Source organism: Nuphar pumila, chromosome 15 (genome assembly GCF_984573655.1).
Source record: "Nuphar pumila chromosome 15, dmNupPumi1.hap1.1, whole genome shotgun sequence".
Classification (NCBI taxonomy): domain Eukaryota; kingdom Viridiplantae; phylum Streptophyta; class Magnoliopsida; order Nymphaeales; family Nymphaeaceae; genus Nuphar; species Nuphar pumila.
In genome coordinates, this window is record NC_143263.1 from 12961655 (window position 1) to 12978177 (window position 16523).

The 16523-nt window shown below is 40.5% G+C and overlaps 1 protein-coding gene across 1 annotated transcript in view; it reads right to left on the minus strand.

The window, feature by feature from the left end:
* LOC149814541 (uncharacterized) overlaps window positions 1–16523 on the minus strand; it is a 45051-nt gene that overhangs the window by 25003 nt on the left and 3525 nt on the right. The window lies entirely within an intron of this gene.

Below are 16523 nucleotides of genomic sequence, written 5' to 3' on the forward strand. Positions count from 1 at the left end.
TATAATTTTCATTCTTGAGAGCTTTCTCTCTTCTCAATAAGAGGCTTTTTATATTGTTGCCTTCTTAAAGGCTTGTGCTTGTATTGTCCCTTTGTGGACTTGTGATATTGCCTCTTTTTCATTGTTGTAAGTGAAAGAATGGAAACCCTATTATCGACAGTGAGAGAGGGGAAGAGAGAGAGAGAGAGAGAGAGAGAGAGAGAGAGAGAGAGAGATATTCCAGAGGAAAGAAGGCTCAGTCGATCGTGACTGCCTTCTCATTCTATTTATTAAAAGTGTAAAACACTAGGGTACGAAAATACCCCTTTACATAATATTAATTTACAATACATGAACTGGATCTGGACCCGATCCATTACACAAATGTGCATGGTTACACAGTGAAAGTAACGATGCCTTCTTTTCAGCCTCCCTCAAGTTGTGCATGGTGTTGGACCATGAACAACTTGTTCTTCAAAAACCAAAATATATCCTTTGTTAACCCTTTAGTGAGGATATCAGCAACTTGTTCTTTAGTTGACACATACATGGGCTCAATCTCTTTGTCTTCAACCTTTTTCCTAATAAAATGTTGATCTATTTCAATGTGCTTTGCTCGACTATGGTAAATGGGATTGAATGACATGTTGATGGTACTTTGATTGTCACACAGTAACACTGACCTAGCAATCGATTCTCCCATTTCAGTCAGAAGATGTCTTATCCATGTACCCTCGGCCGTGACAGTGGCCATCGATCTGTATTCAGCCTCAGTGCTCGATCTAGCAACCGCCTTTTGTTTTCTACTGCTCCAGGATACCAAGTTTGGCCCAATGAAGCTGTAGTAACCGGATACTGATCGTCGTTCATTTGGATCACCCGCCCAATCAGCATCAGCATAAGTAACAATCTCATGGCCACCGCCTGGATCTAATTCTTCCTTGCCTTTGTATATCAGCCCATCACCCACTGTACCCTTTAGGTAGCGAAGTATACGTTTGACTGCCTCCATATGTGACACACGAGGTTCATGCATAAACTGAGATACCTGATTAACCGAATATACTATGTCGGGTCTAGTAAAAGTCAGGTATTGCAACATGCCAACTAAACTGCGATACTTAGTGGGATCTCCATATATATCCCCTTCTTGTGAACTCAATTTCTGATGGATGACACTTGGAGTTGTTAACGGCTTACAATCTGTCATGCCTGCTCTGCCGAGAATGTCCAACGTATATTTGTGTTGAGTAAGGGTAAGCATATCATTTTTGTTATCAACTTCTACCCCAAGAAAATATCGCAGCTCTCCCAAATTTTTCATCTTAAATCTCTGATTTAATAACTTCTTCACCTGCTCAATGTGGCTTTTACAATTCCCTGTGATGATGATGTCATCTACATATATCAACAGAAGAGTAGTGACTCCTTGTTCATTGTGAATAAAAAATGAGTGATCCAGAAGAGACCGAGAAAAGCCATGCCGTTGTATTTCTAGAGAAAAACTGTCGAACCAGGAACGAGAAGCTTGTTTCAAACCATAGAGTGCTCTCTTTAATTTGCATACATATTTTTTGGCGTCTCGTTCTGCATATCTAGTGGGTTGTTCCATGTAGACCTCTTCTTTTAAATCCCCGTGCAGAAAAGCATTTTTTACATCCAGCTGGCTCAATGTCCATCCATGTTTAATGGCTAGACTCAACACAATACGAATGGTCCCCATCTTAACTACAGGACTAAAGGTTTCATCAAAGTCTTAGCCTTCCTTCAGAAACATTAAATAAAAAATCAGAATCAAAGACTTGACGTTGGTGAGGCTTCAAGGATGAATAGTTGGGATGAATGAAGGAAGGATCTTCTTGGAAGATGTACATGTTGCCCCATCGTTTTCCTTCAGCGAATGTCCTCCTCGTGCGAAGATCCTTGACATAAACAGAAGAGGGAGTAAATTCAACTGAAGCATTTGCACCATCAACAAGTTTTGAGACAGAAACAATGTTCTTTTGAATATTAGGAGCATGGATGACACTTGGAAGTTTAAGAGAGGACTTTGACATGTGTATAATGGCATTTCCAGTGTGTGAGATGGCATGATGTGATCCATCTCCTGTGACAATGCTATTCTTTCCAACATAAGGTGTAAGAGTCAAGAGTTTACCTACATCACCTGTAACATGAGTAGCTGCTCCGGAGTCGACATACCAAGTTCATTTGTCATTTTGTTTCATATTCAATCCTGCCAAGGCTGCCAACAACAACTCTTTTACTTCTCCATCCTTTCTAGCCTCTGCTTGTGGAGCTTTCCCTTTGTTTTGAGGATTAAACCAACAATTCGCTTTAATGTGCCCTTTCTTATTGCATAGGAAACATGTGGAAATGGGTCTTTGTCCCTGGACATTGGGTGTTGGGAGTATGCCACGACCTCCATAGCTATTTCTCCCTTGTCCTCCTTTTCCTCGAAAAGAACTTCCTCTACCTCGACCATAACTCATTCTCATAGCCAGCACATCTTGTGTTCAGGAATTCCCATGAGAGGCTTCAGAGGAACCTTTCAGATTCATCTCATATTGCAATAGTTTTGCACGAAGATCTTCAAACTTTGGAAGTTCTGGTAAACATAGTAAGGTTGTCGTCATAACATGATAATCTGGCCCCAATCCACTCAAGGTTTGTTGTACTTTATCTTTTTCACTGACAAGACACCCAACAACAGCCAACTGATCTGTGATGCCTTTCATTTTATTCAGATATTCCATAATAGACATGGAATCTTTCTTCAGCATTTGAAATTCTCGCTTAAGAAACATAATTCTTGCCTCAGAGATTTGTGAATATGTTTGAACTAACATATCCCACAGTTCCTTTGCCGAACAATCATCAGGAAGAGCAATAAGGACCTCCTGTGAAAGAGTTGAGGTGATATATGCCACTAGCGATTGATCCCTCTTCATCCAAGCAACATATTCTGGATTCTTGTGAAGAACAACAGATTGTTCTCCTTTATCGTCGGCCTTTTCTTGCGAAAGAAATTCTGGAGGCGGTGGGACCGATCCATTAAGATGACTAGAGAGGTCCTGACTTTTTATAAACGGAATAATCTGTCTTTTCCAGGTTAAGAAATTGCAGTTATTCAGTTTTTCAGATACTAGTTGACCGAGAAAACTTGAGGACAGACATGATTGCCCGTGAGTAAAATCCATTTGGTGAATATCTTTGAATCGACGCTTAGGTATGAGAAACAAAAGGCTCGGCTAACAGAACACTGCTATCTTTGAATCGACACTTGGGTATGAGAAACAAAGGACTCGGCTAATCAGAAAAAATTTCAGATTGACAATGATTGGCAGGTAGTAGGGAAACACATATTAAATGCAAGGAAAAAAAATCAGGAAAAATAAAAGTGAGGAAATCACAGTTCAAGAGAGACAGGTTAACAGTGATTAGCAGGTAGTAGGAAGAACACACAGATTAAATGTAGGAAAAGCAAAAAGAAAAACAGCAGAAATTAAACCACAGATCGAATTAACACAAAGGAAAGGGGAACGACACAGATTTTGCTGATAGAAGCACACAGATTGACGCTGTGTTTCTTTGAGATTCACGGCTGATAGGTCCAGATTCACGCTGGAATGAGATTCACACAGCTGATAGGTCCAGATTCACGCTGTGTTTCTTTGAGATTCACGGCTGATAGCAGAGAAGAGGACTGTCCAGATTCACGCTGGGATGAAAAGCACACAGCTAATGGGTCCAGATGCACGCTGGGTCTTTCTTCACACAGATTCACGCTGGTTCACAATACCACGCAAATTCACGATGGGGATTTCTTCACGCAGATTCACGGCTGATAAACCCACGCTGCTGACGCTGATTGATTTACGCAGATTCAAACTGTGATACGCTCCCAGATTCAGCTCTGATACCATGAAAGAATGGAAACCCTATTATCGACAGTGAGAGAGGGGAAGAGAGAGAGAGAGAGAGAGAGAGATTCCAGAGGAAAGAAGGCTCAGTCGATCGTGACTGCCTTCTCATTCTATTTATTAAAAGTGTAAAACACTAGGGTACGAAAATACCCCTTTACATAATATTAATTTACAATACATGAACTGGATCTGGACCCGATCCATTACACAAATGGATCGGGTCAGACATACACAGTGAAAGTAACGATGCCTTCTTTTCAGTAAGTGCTTGTATGCACTCTTTATATTTCCGCAATATCTCATTACAAGTGCAACACCTCTAAAGTGGGAATTGGTGTCGTCCTGAGTTAGAGTCGCAGGCCTATTGCATTCTTTAGTAAAAAACTGACTCAGTCGAGATGTCAATATTCTACTTATGTTGTCGAGTTTTATGTCGTTGTACAAGCCCTTCGTTATTGGAGGCACTATCTAATTTATAAGGAGTTCGTCTTGTACACGGATCATGAGGCGTTAAAGTATCTAAACAGTCAGAAGAAGTTTCTAGTACACTTTTACGATTCGCCATCAATCAGGTACTCTGAACAAGGTAGCTGACGCACTTATCAGTAGCCTCGTACTACTTCAAGGACGTGGCCCGCTTTCATGGATTGCCTCACACAATCATCTCAGATCGTGAAACTCGCTTCATGAGTCATTTTTGGAAATCATTATGGGTCTTATTGAAAACCAAACTCTAGTTCAGCAGTGCATACCACCCACAGACCGATGGCCAAACCGAAGTCGTGAACCACACCTTAGGGAACCTACTCCGGAGCCTAGTTGGGAAAAATGTCAAGACATGGGACCTCGTCTTACCGCAAGCCGAGTTCGCCTACAATAGTTCCATCAACCGGTCCACGGGCATGTCTCCCTTTCAAGTGGTTTATGGGCGTTCAACAACCCATGTAGTAGATCTAGCACCTGTGTCTAGTCTCCAAGACCCAGCCCCAGACGCATTTGATGTCGTTAAGTACATGTGTGATATTCATAGACAAGGCGGAGCCAAACTTGTTGAAAGTTACGAAGCTTACAAAGCCTTTGTGGACTAAGGTCGTTGAGATGTCCAGTTTTAGGTGGGACAATTAGTATGGGTTTACCTGCGTCCTGAGCGTTTCCCAATAGGTACTTATGGTAAGTTGAGTCCTAAGAAGCATGGCCCTTTCAAGATCCTCCGGCGATTGGGTCTGAATGCCTACCTCCTTGAACTGCCCGAAGATTGGCACATTTCGCCTATTTTCAATGTGTTTGATCTTTATGCTTACTGTGGTGACAACAAGTCGTCAGAGCCGACTTCTTCCCAACCAGGGGAGAATGATGCAGAGCAGGACCGACCCGGATTCATACAGCATGACCCAGGCACGGCCAGGGAACCCGGCTCCAATGGGATGGGCGATCAGACCCAGGTGATGGATTCGATCGCGAGTTCGGCACCACGATGCAGGGACGTGCCCCTGCGCACCTATGCCAGGCGAGCGAAGAATGAAAACAGTGCAGCGCACGTCAACAGCCCCAGCAAGAGTTGAGAGCATCGGGTCTCGGTCTCGGGTTTCAGATCCAAGATCCAGACCCAATGTGCAGCCTATTAAATGCCCAACCCTAGGGTTACGTGAGGCTGAAGAAAATTGAAGATTTGTTTATTTCTTTTATTGTTTGTCTCTTTCTGTTTTTTTCTGTCAGCATTTGTTTCCACTGCAGCCATTATTTCCATTCCCTACATTTTCTTTATTCTTCATTGTAATTCGTTACCTTCAATAAGCAAGGTAAGGTGCATCAGAACTTCGATCTCCACTACATCAGGATTCCTCATAAATCGACCATTCCCAACACATTTATGGGGTTGACACTATGAGAAAAACACCGGAAAAGCAGAAAAACTCATTTAGCATATTTTATTTAGCACGTACCCATTACTCTCTGTATAGCGAATGAGAACAATCCAACCAAAGGTCCAAAATCTACAACCAACGATGATAGGACAGCTCCCCTTCTCCAAAATTTGAGCATTTCATTGATCGGACCTCATATATTTGTTCTTTATAATTTATTTAGTAAGAAATATGCCTTATATGAAGACTTTACGACATGTAAACATGTTTTTCAAAACGTGAAAAATCGATGGCTCACAATGCATTTAAAACTTTACAATACAACGTATTATAGGCTGTTGATTTTTAGCACTTTAAAAAATTCATCTAAACATCGAAAATTCATAATCCAAAACATGTTCCTCACTAAATGAATGATAAAAATCCAAATCCAATATGTAAAGTCCGATCGATGAAAAACTCAATCGTTAGAAAAGGAACACCATCAATTATCATCGGTTGCAGATTTTGGACCTTCCTTTGGTTGGACGGTCCCCCTTCCCTACCTATATATATATACATACATATATATATATATACATATATATATATGGCAAAAAAGTGATACACACCCTTGTTTGTATGGAATTAGCCACCAAATGATAGATCTAACCGTACAGATGCATTTAGCACCATTTGTGATGCAGAGCATCTAGAGACAGAAGCGGATTTGGATCCCAATCCAAATATCCAGACCCGTTCCGGACATCGCTACCCAAGGCGATCCACACGCTTGCAGGACATTCGTGGTCCTAGTGGATCTCCCAGTTAGTTGATGCTCATCGTGATCCTTTTATTGCTTTGATTCCATTACGGAATCATATTTTTGGATTTTACTTTATCAATAGTTATTTCATGTAATTTTTTTTTATTTTTTTAAGAGCCGGATTCTACGGATCCGGATAGTTCTGGTACCCTGTAGAATCTTTTTGTGGTACTAGAGGGTGTATGGGGTCCAAGGGTAGTTTTTATTTTTTCACAAATTCGCTTCTCTCTTGTTGTTGGTGCAGGATCCAATTCACAGCCTATTTGGATCCGGATCTTGATCCGTCTTCATGGGGGGGGGTCCTAGGTGGCACCACTTTAGTGTGGTCCATCTTGAACCTCATTTGAATTCATGTTGACCAGCCCAAAGTCAAAAATGGACTGTTGGTGGAGTTATTAGCATTTGACAAAATCTAGGCTTGCAAACTCGTTTTTGGTGCAAAGCTTGGGAAGGCCAAGGTCTCTTTATTGTGGCTCTTCCCAAGCAACCTAATCCCTTAACTAGGGAGGTAGTCCAAGGGGTGAGGGGCCTTGTTCAATTTCGAAATTAGTAGTGTGGCTGGTTCTAGAGTGAGAAAAATCAAGTTTTTGGTGTGGTTGGTGCTAGAAAGAAAGCTATCTTGGTGTAAAAGAAAAACCAAACTTCAATTTTGTGTGGAAGGTGCTCTTGTGAAGAGATTTTATTCGTGGTGGCTGTTCTAAGTTTGTTCGTGGTGGTTGCTCATTCATCCCTACTGTTCGTATCTCTCTTGTGGCGTCGGTTGCTTTCCAACGACGGACATTATCGATTTCAGCCCGGATATCTCTATCGGTTCTTCGTTCTATTTCTTTAGCTATTTTTATTCGCATTTGTTGCAATTGTTCATGATTTGATGTTGCTAAATTGTATTAGACCATTAAAGAGTTGTGAAGGCATGCTAGAAGTATTTTTTTCATATTAAAACTCGACTCATTTGATCTTAAGTTATTTCGGGTTGTTGATGTTGTGAATGAACTTGGGTTCTTTCAAAAGGACCAAATCGCTGTTACGAGATAACAGAGAAGTCCCTGATAAAACATCCGTATCGGACTCAATATTGAGCGGATTTTCGTGTTCTTTAGCTTCCTGGAAAGCTAAGAAGATTTCCTACAACTTTGTAGTTGAAAGGTTTCTGCGATTCGTCCATTTGAACCCCTGAATCTGTCTGTCAAAGTCTCGGTCTGATAGTCATCCACTGTCACCAGTTTGGTTTAGAACCAACTTAATAGTGTTCGGTATTTTCTAATTATCTGGAGATTCTCTGAATGGAATTTCAAATTTTTTTTATTCTGTAGAAATCTATAATCTACACCTACAACTTTCATGTTTATGGTTTTGATTGAATCGTTTCTTAGTTGCCTCAAAAATATTGATCTTTTCTGCTATTGTCGAATCTTTGAATTTTATTTTCTGAAACAATAACTCATATCATTTCGAAATTCAAAAATTCGTAGAGGACTGTAGAAAATTCCAAAAATTGTGATCTTTAGTGTTCTGGAAAGGTCTGGATCTAACCTTCATTTCGTCAGTTGTGAGTTTGTCCAAACTCCAACGTTTGACGGGTCAAAATTCCCTTCAAACAGTCTACCCCTGAATTTTGATAATTTGTGTTGGACTTGTTTAGCAGTCCTGTTGTCGAGTCCGTGGAGCGGTCGTTCTTGCTCCGAATTTAGTATTTTTGGATTCGTTGGAAAGCTGTGCGAATCACGCACAACTTTCATTTGGATCTCTTCTGTCGAAACAGAGCGCACAGACCCCGAAAATTAGTTTTCCAGAGTTCTGTCTGGACTCTATATCATTTCAGCTTCCGCGTGCGTTTGGATCTTGGATCGTGGATCGGTGTGTACCGAATCCAGTGTAGCTTTGCATCATTTTGGTATCAGAGCGAGGGTTGTTGGATTTTTCAATCTGACACGATTTTCTGTGTTGTGGGGAGTTAAAAAAAAAATTTAGGTACCATTCACCATGGCGGGTCGAATGGGCGGTCGAGGTCAAACTAATTTTAATAGGGGAAACGATGATCGTGACCATCGATATGAGGTGCGAGATCTGCAAAGACAACTGGCTGAGGCTAATCGTCGAGTTGAAGATTTAACTCGTCAAATGGCCGAGAATGTTAAATTTAACGATCGGCGTGAGGAAAGGAGTTCGCATAGTTCTCGAGGAAATCGAGAAACCCAATCGTATGATTCTGATGATGACTTTGAGTCACATCGACGAAGTCCAGAAAGAAGAGATAATCTACAGCCACGAAGATCCCATTGGGATTCGGGCTTACGTTTTGATATCCCAGAATTTAAGGAAACTGGAACTCCCGAGGAATTCCTGGATTGGATTAGCGAAGTTCGCGAAATCGTTGAGTTTAAGGAGGTACCTGAAGATCGTCGTGTGGGATTAATATCCCTCAAATTAAAGGGTCGAGCTGCAGCTTGGTGGCGTCAGCTCAAGCAGACACGCAGACATCAGGGCCGAGCTCGGATTGAGCGTTGGGAGCATATGGAGCAGAAGCTTCGTGCTCAGTTCTTGCCGTTAAACTATCATCGTGAGCTATATCAAAAATATCAAAGTCTTAAACAAGGAACTAGATCGGTGGATCAATAAACCGAAGAATTTCATGATCTTGTGGCACGAAACGACATTCGTGCGAGTGAAGAACAATTAGTTTCAAAGTATATTGGAGGACTGAACTTCCAATTACAAGATATGTTGAACTTCGTAGAGTGTTGGACTGTGTCTGAAGCACATCAAAAGGCACGTCAATGGGAGAGGTCTACCCAGAGAAAGACCTTGGTTAGGCCTAGTCCTGTGACTAGACCCGTAGCGCGGGCTCCTACGGTCCCCAGTGCAAAAGTTGTCCCACCCTACCATCACCCCAATGCTTCAAATCCACCTAGGGTTGCGAGTCAGAATGGTCCAATAGGAAACCAGATTAGAACCACTAGTTCGAGCGCTCCCATCAAGTGCTATACTTGTGGAAAACCCGGTCATAAGTCCACTGAATGTCGTGGCAAAGCCCTATTCGTTGAAGGAATTCATGAAGAAGAGGATGTTCAATTCAATCCTGAGTTTGATCCCGTTTATGACCCAGAGATTGAATCCTTTGAAGAAGAAACAGAAGAAGAGTTTGTGGAAGAGGATATATTGCTACCTGATCGAGGTGAAGCACTCATCACGAGGCGAGTTTGTTTGGCCCCGAGGCAAGAAATGAGTGATCGATGGCTAAGAACTCACATATTTGAGTCTGCTTGCACCATTAATGGGAAAGTGTGTCGGTTCATCATAGACTCAGGTTGTTGTGAGAATGTCATTTCAGTTGAAGCCATGGCTAAGCTAGGTTTGAGTTGTAAGACTCATCCCCGTCCGTATCAGATGTCTTGGCTCCAAAAGAGTGTTGATGTCCGTGTCGACCGGCAATGCTTGGTCAAATTTTCGATTGGAAACACCTATTTCGATCAAGTATGGTGTGATGTGCTTCCCATGGATGCTAGTCATATCATACTCGGAAGACCATGGCAGTATGACCGTTCCGTTATTCATAATGGTCGATCCAACTCATACTCGTTCACATTCGAGGGGCGGAAGATCCATTTAAAGCCATCCAAGGATCTACCACCTTTGTCTTCATCTTCGTCATCTGCTTCATCTTCTCGTACTCCAGTTTCCACTCAAATTTCCCACCCCACTTCATCCAAACTTGCTCCTTCAAAAGTTAAACTTTCAAGTGCTTTTATTGCTAGACACGAGCTCCAAGAGGTTCTGAGTCAATCTAGCATGTGTTACTTCTTGTTCTCTGTTGATTCTGATTCATCGCGTGGTGAGTCAAAGTCTGACACCATAGATCCTAGAGTCACACCCCTTTTAGAGGAATTTCGTGAAGTCTTTCCCGATGAATTACCGGACGGATTACCCCCTCTGCGGGAAGTCCAACATCATATTGATCTACACCCTGGCGCAGTATTGCCACATGCTCCGCATTATCGCATGAGTCCTACGGAGTATGAAGAGCTTCGTAGACAGGTTGAAGAATTGCTGACTAAGGGTCATATTCGTGAAAGTCTTAGTCCATGTACGGTTCCTGCTCTTCTTGTTCCCAAGAAGAATGGAACGTGGCGGATGTGCATTGATAGTCGAGCTATCAATAAGATAACCATCAAGTATAGGTTTCCGATTCCGAGATTGGATGATCTGTTGGACCAATTGACTGGTTCAAAGATATTTTCTAAGTTAGATTTGCTTAGCGGATATCATCAAATATGAGTTAGGCCTGGCGATGAATGGAAAACCGCATTTAAAACTCGTGATGGTCTCTATGAATGGCTCGTAATGCCATTTGGTCTATCCAATGCTCCATCTACCTTCATGAGAATCATGAATCAAATTTTTCGACCTTACATCGGTAAATTCCTGGTCGTTTATTTTGATGACATTCTCATATATAGTCGAATCGAACCTGAACATCTAGAACACTTACGTTTAGTGTTCGATATCCTCAGAAAGGAACAATTTTATGCATCTATCGATAAGTGTGTCTTTTGGGCTACTGAAGTTTTATTCCTTGGTTACGTGGTCTCGACGTCAGGTATATCTGTTGACCCTTCGAAAGTCGAGTCGATTCGAGACTGGCCTGTGCCAAACTCCATTACTGTTGTGCGTAGCTTTCATGGGTTAGCTTCCTTCTATAGGAGGTTCATTCCGCATTTTAGCAGTATTGCTGCTCCGTTGACCGATTGTATTAAAGGTAAGACCTTTCAATGGAATCCGGAGGCTCAACAATCATTTGAGCGTTTGAAATCCTATCTTTGTTCGACATCGGTATTAGTATTACCTAATTTTAATCTTGCTTTCGAGTTGTCATGTGATGCATCTGGTGTGGGTATAGGTGTTGTGTTGAGTCAAGAAGGTAAACCTGTGGCTTATTTTAGTGAGAAACTGAATAAAGCCAAATTGAAGTATAGTACCTATGATAAGGAATTTTATGCTAGCGTCAGAGCATTAATGCACTGGAGGCATTATTTGGTGCATCGAGAATTTATTCTCTATACTGACCACGAGGCTCTCAAATACATCAATGGTCAGCATAAGTTGAATGCCCGTAGAGCCAAATGGGTAGAATATCTGCAAGAGTTCACATTCGTTCTGAAACATAAGGCAGGAAAGGATAATGTTGTCGTTGATGCCTTAAGTAGGAAAACCATTCTCCTGTCTACCATGAAATCATCCGTTTGGGGTTTTGAGGAGTTCGCGTCATTATATGAGTCAGATAGCTATTTCTCAAAAATTATTAATGAAGTGACAAGTCATCCTCATGACAATTTCTCACTGGTTGATGGGTTTTTATTTAAAGGCAATTTACTTTGTATCCCAGACTGTTCCCTGAGGCAACATTTGATTTCTGAAATACACAATGAGGGACATTTTGGTCGAGACAAGACAATGCATTTAGTGTCTTCAACATATTTTTGGCCCCATATGCGAAAGGAAGTGAATAGATTCGTGGAAAAATGTCATACATGTCATATCACGAAAGGAAATGTCACAAATGCTGGGTTGTATTTGTCGTTGCCTATTCCTGAAAAACCTTGGCAAGATATAACCATGGATTTCGTTTTAGGATTACCTAAGACCTCTCATGGTCTTGATTCTGTCTTTGTGGTCGTCGACCGATACACAAAAATGGCTCGTTTCATTCCGTGTAGAAAAACCATGGATGCATCTCATATTGCGGATTTGTTTTTCAAAGAAATCTATAAATTGCATGGCATTCCAAAAACTATCACTTCTGATAGAGATGTTAAATTTGTAGGTCATTTTTGGCGTCAATTATGGAAAAAGTTAGGAACCAATCTACAATTTAGCACTGTCCATCATCCTCAGACCGACGGTCAAACTGAAGTTGTTAATCGGTCCTTAGGAAATTTGTTGAGAGCTTTAATTAATGATAAACCTATGTCATGGACTCAAATAATTGCACAAGCTGAATTTGCTTTCAATAAATCTGTGAATCGTTCTACTGGATTTAGCCCTTTTACTGTTTTGTATGGTTTTAATCCATGTTCTCCTGTTGACTTAGCTCCTATTCCTATTGTTTGTCCTGTTTTAAATTCTGTTCAAGATCGTGTTTCTTTGTTGCAAGATATTCATGAACAGATACATTTGAATCTTCAAGACAACATCAGTAAGTATAAAGCAAGCTATGATAAGAAGCATCGACAGGTATTGTTTGAACTTGGAGATCTGGTATGGGTTACTCTTACTAAAGAACGTTTACCTTCTGAGTTGCATGGTAAGTTGGCACCTAAGCGCATTGGTCCTTGTGCAGTTACTGACATCATTAATTCTAATGCTTACAGGATTCAGTTGCCGCCTCAATTCAAAACTTCGAATGTGTTCAACGTCAAACACTTGGAGCGGTACCGTGGTAATGTTGAAGGCGAGGAGTCGACTTCGAGGACGAAGCCTTTTCAACCTGGGGGGGATGATGCAGAGCATCTAGAGACAGAAGCGGATTTGGATCTCAATCCAAATATCCAGACCCGTTCTGGACATCGCTACCCAAGGCGATCCACACGCTTGCAGGACATTCGTGGTCCTAGTGGATCTCTCAGTTAGTTGATGCTCATCGTGATCCTTTTATTGCTTTGATTCCATTACGGAATCATATTTTTGGATTTTACTTTATCAATAGTTATTTCATGTAATTTTTTTTTATTTTTTTAGGAGCCGGATTCTACGGATCCGGATAGTTCTGGTACCCTGTAGTATCTTTTTGTGGTACTAGAGGGTGTATGGGGTCCAAGGGTAGTTTTTATTTTTTCACAGATTCGCTTCTCTCTTGGTGTTGGTGCAGGATTCAATTCACAGCCTATTTGGATCCGGATCTTGATCCGTCTTCATGGGGGGGGTCCTAGGTGACACCACTTTAGTGTGGTCCATCTTGAACCTCATTTGAATTCATGTTGACCAGCCCAAAGTCAAAAATGGACTGTTGGTGGAGTTATTAGCATTTGACAAAATCTAGGTTTGCACACTCGTTTTTGGTGCAAAGCTTGGGAAGGCCAAGGTCTCTTTATTGTGGCTCTTCCCAAGCAACCTAATCCCTTAACTAGGGAGGTAGTCCAAGGGGTGAGGGGCCTTGTTCAATTTCGAAATTAGTAGTGTGGCTGGTTCTAGAGTGAGAAAAATCAAGTTTTTGGTGTGGTTGGTGCTAGAAAGAAAGCTATCTTGGTGTGAAAGAAAAACCAAACTTCAATTTTGTGTGGAAGGTGCTCTTGTGAAGAGATTTTATTCGTGGTGGTTGTTCTAAGTTTGTTCGTGGTGGTTGCTCATTCATCCCTACTGTTTGTATCTCTCTTGTGGCGTCGGTTGCTTTCCAACGACGGACATTATCGATTTCAGCCCGGATATCTCTATCGGTTCTTCGTTCTATTTCTTTAGCTATTTTTATTCGCATTTGTTGCAATTGTTCATGATTTGATGTTGCTAAATTGTATTAGACCATTAAAGAGTTGTGAAGGCATGCTAGAAGTATTTTTTTCATATTAAAACTCGACTCATTTGATCTTAAGTTATTTCGGGTTGTTGATGTTGTGAATGAACTTGGGTTCTTTCAAAAGGACCAAATCGCTGTTACGAGATAACAGAGAAGTCCCTGATAAAACATCCGTATCGGACTCAATATTGAGCGGATTTTCGTGTTCTTTAGCTTCCTGGAAAGCTAAGAAGATTTCCTACAACTTTGTAGTTGAAAGGTTTCTGCGATTCGTCCATTTGAACCCCTGAATCTGTCTGTCAAAGTCTCGGTCTGATAGTCATCCACTGTCACCAGTTTGGTTTAGAACCAACTTAATAGTGTTCGGTATTTTCTAATTATCTGGAGATTCTCTGAATGGAATTTCAAATTTTTTTTATTCTGTAGAAATCTATAATCTACACCTACAACTTTCATGTTTATGGTTTTGATTGAATCGTTTCTTAGTTGCCTCAAAAATATTGATCTTTTCTGCTACTGTCGAATCTTTGAATTTTATTTTCTGAAACAATAACTCATATCATTTCGAAATTCAAAAATTCGTAGAGGATTGTAGAAAAATCCAAAAATTATGATCTTTAGTGTTCTGGAAAGGTCTGGATCTAACCTTCATTTCGTCAGTTGTGAGTTTGTCCAAACTCCAACGTTTGACGGGTCAAAATTCCCTTCAAACAGTCTACCCCTGAATTTTGATAATCTGTGTTGGACTTGTTTAGCAGTCCCGGTGTCGAGTCCGTGGAGCGGTCGTTCTTGCTCCGAATTTAGTATTTTTGGATTCGTTGGAAAGCTGTGCGAATCACGCACAACTTTCATTTGGATCTCCTCTGTCGAAACAGAGCGCACAGACCCCGAAAATTAGTTTTCCAGAGTTCTGTCTGGACTCTATATCATTTCAGCTTCCGCGTGCGTTTGGATCTTGGATCGTGGATCGGTGTGTACCGAATCCACCGTAGCTTTGCATCAATTTGTTTACTATGTTAGAAGGTTTTACCATGCATAATACATCATGAGATCCAATATTTAAGACAATGAAATCAACGGCTCACAATTCATGAAAATAAGGGTGGTTTAGAAATGATGTAAAGCATCATATTTCAGTCAATTTTACCACATAGAAAATAGTAAATAAAACATGTTAAACATGATCTAAAGGTCAGATTTTGCATTTGAAGCTTAGACCTATGCAAATCAAGGGAGTACTAAGGTACAACCATAGAAGAACCCTATATATATAAAGCCATTTAGGTTCATAGGCCTAATGGCTGGGCGTGGGGTGGACGCCCAGCATTTGATGGGCCAAGCTAACCTGTTGCCCAGACCTATGGGGCATTAACAAGAAGAGTGAGTACTCAATCAATTGATCCATTCCAATGCAAGGGAGCTCCAAATAAATGAATGCTTTCACTGTTATAATCATGTATATGGAGAATGTACAAAAGAAAAAGTTGGCTTGGTTCACTGGCCATGGTGGGCATGGAATGGGCTGAACACTACACACTTGTTTGGGGCGTGAGCATGACATATGAGATCGACAATTCCCTGTTTGCAGGAAAGAATTAAATAAAGCTCTCATTACACTGATTTCCTAAGTCTAGGATGAGAAAAGCCCCATAACTTGCGGAGGTGGGAACTGTTGGCCACAAAATATGATGGTAAATAGAATGTTAACCCCTTAGCAGACTTGTATTTATTGAATTATTAAGGAAACTAATCTTAAAGTTCAGCATGGAAAGTTTTGAGATACTATTTGCTGCACATTCATCCTTGTACATTTACCTATATCATCAATGTCATTCTGAGGTTTTTTTTGCAAAAAAAAAAAAACTCAATAGATTTCCAAAAACAAATTTTTTCTCAAGAAAACTATGCAAAGTTAAGGGAAAAGAATTTTTTTTTTAGATTTTGATCAATATTAAGGTAAAATTATGCCATTATCATGAGAATATTGTTATTAGTTCAATATGTGTTAAAGATATTTGTATCACATTAATTTATTCCAAGTTATTATAAAACAAAAGAGAGAAATTCAGGGATTACGAGTCTTTTTATCTATTTGATGAAGATGTACACGACTTATGTATACTATGTGTTCCATCCACCTTTTCATCCTCATAGATTGTTGCACTTCTTTCATCAATACATATTTTGAATGTTATCCATTAGATAATGTTTCAAACTTCAAGAAAAATAATTATGATAAATTGCTACAACTTTCCTAACAAACTAAAGGTTTTGTTGATTTTTAGTAGTAGTAATCCCTTCTCCATGTGATGAACAGGTAAGAGCTCAAAGGGAATGGATTTTGGTTACATCTCTAGCAAAGACAAGAGTTGAAAGGAAATGAATTTTAGTTACTTCTCTACCTAAGAATATTTACAGATTAAGTAGGTTTTGTTTTGATA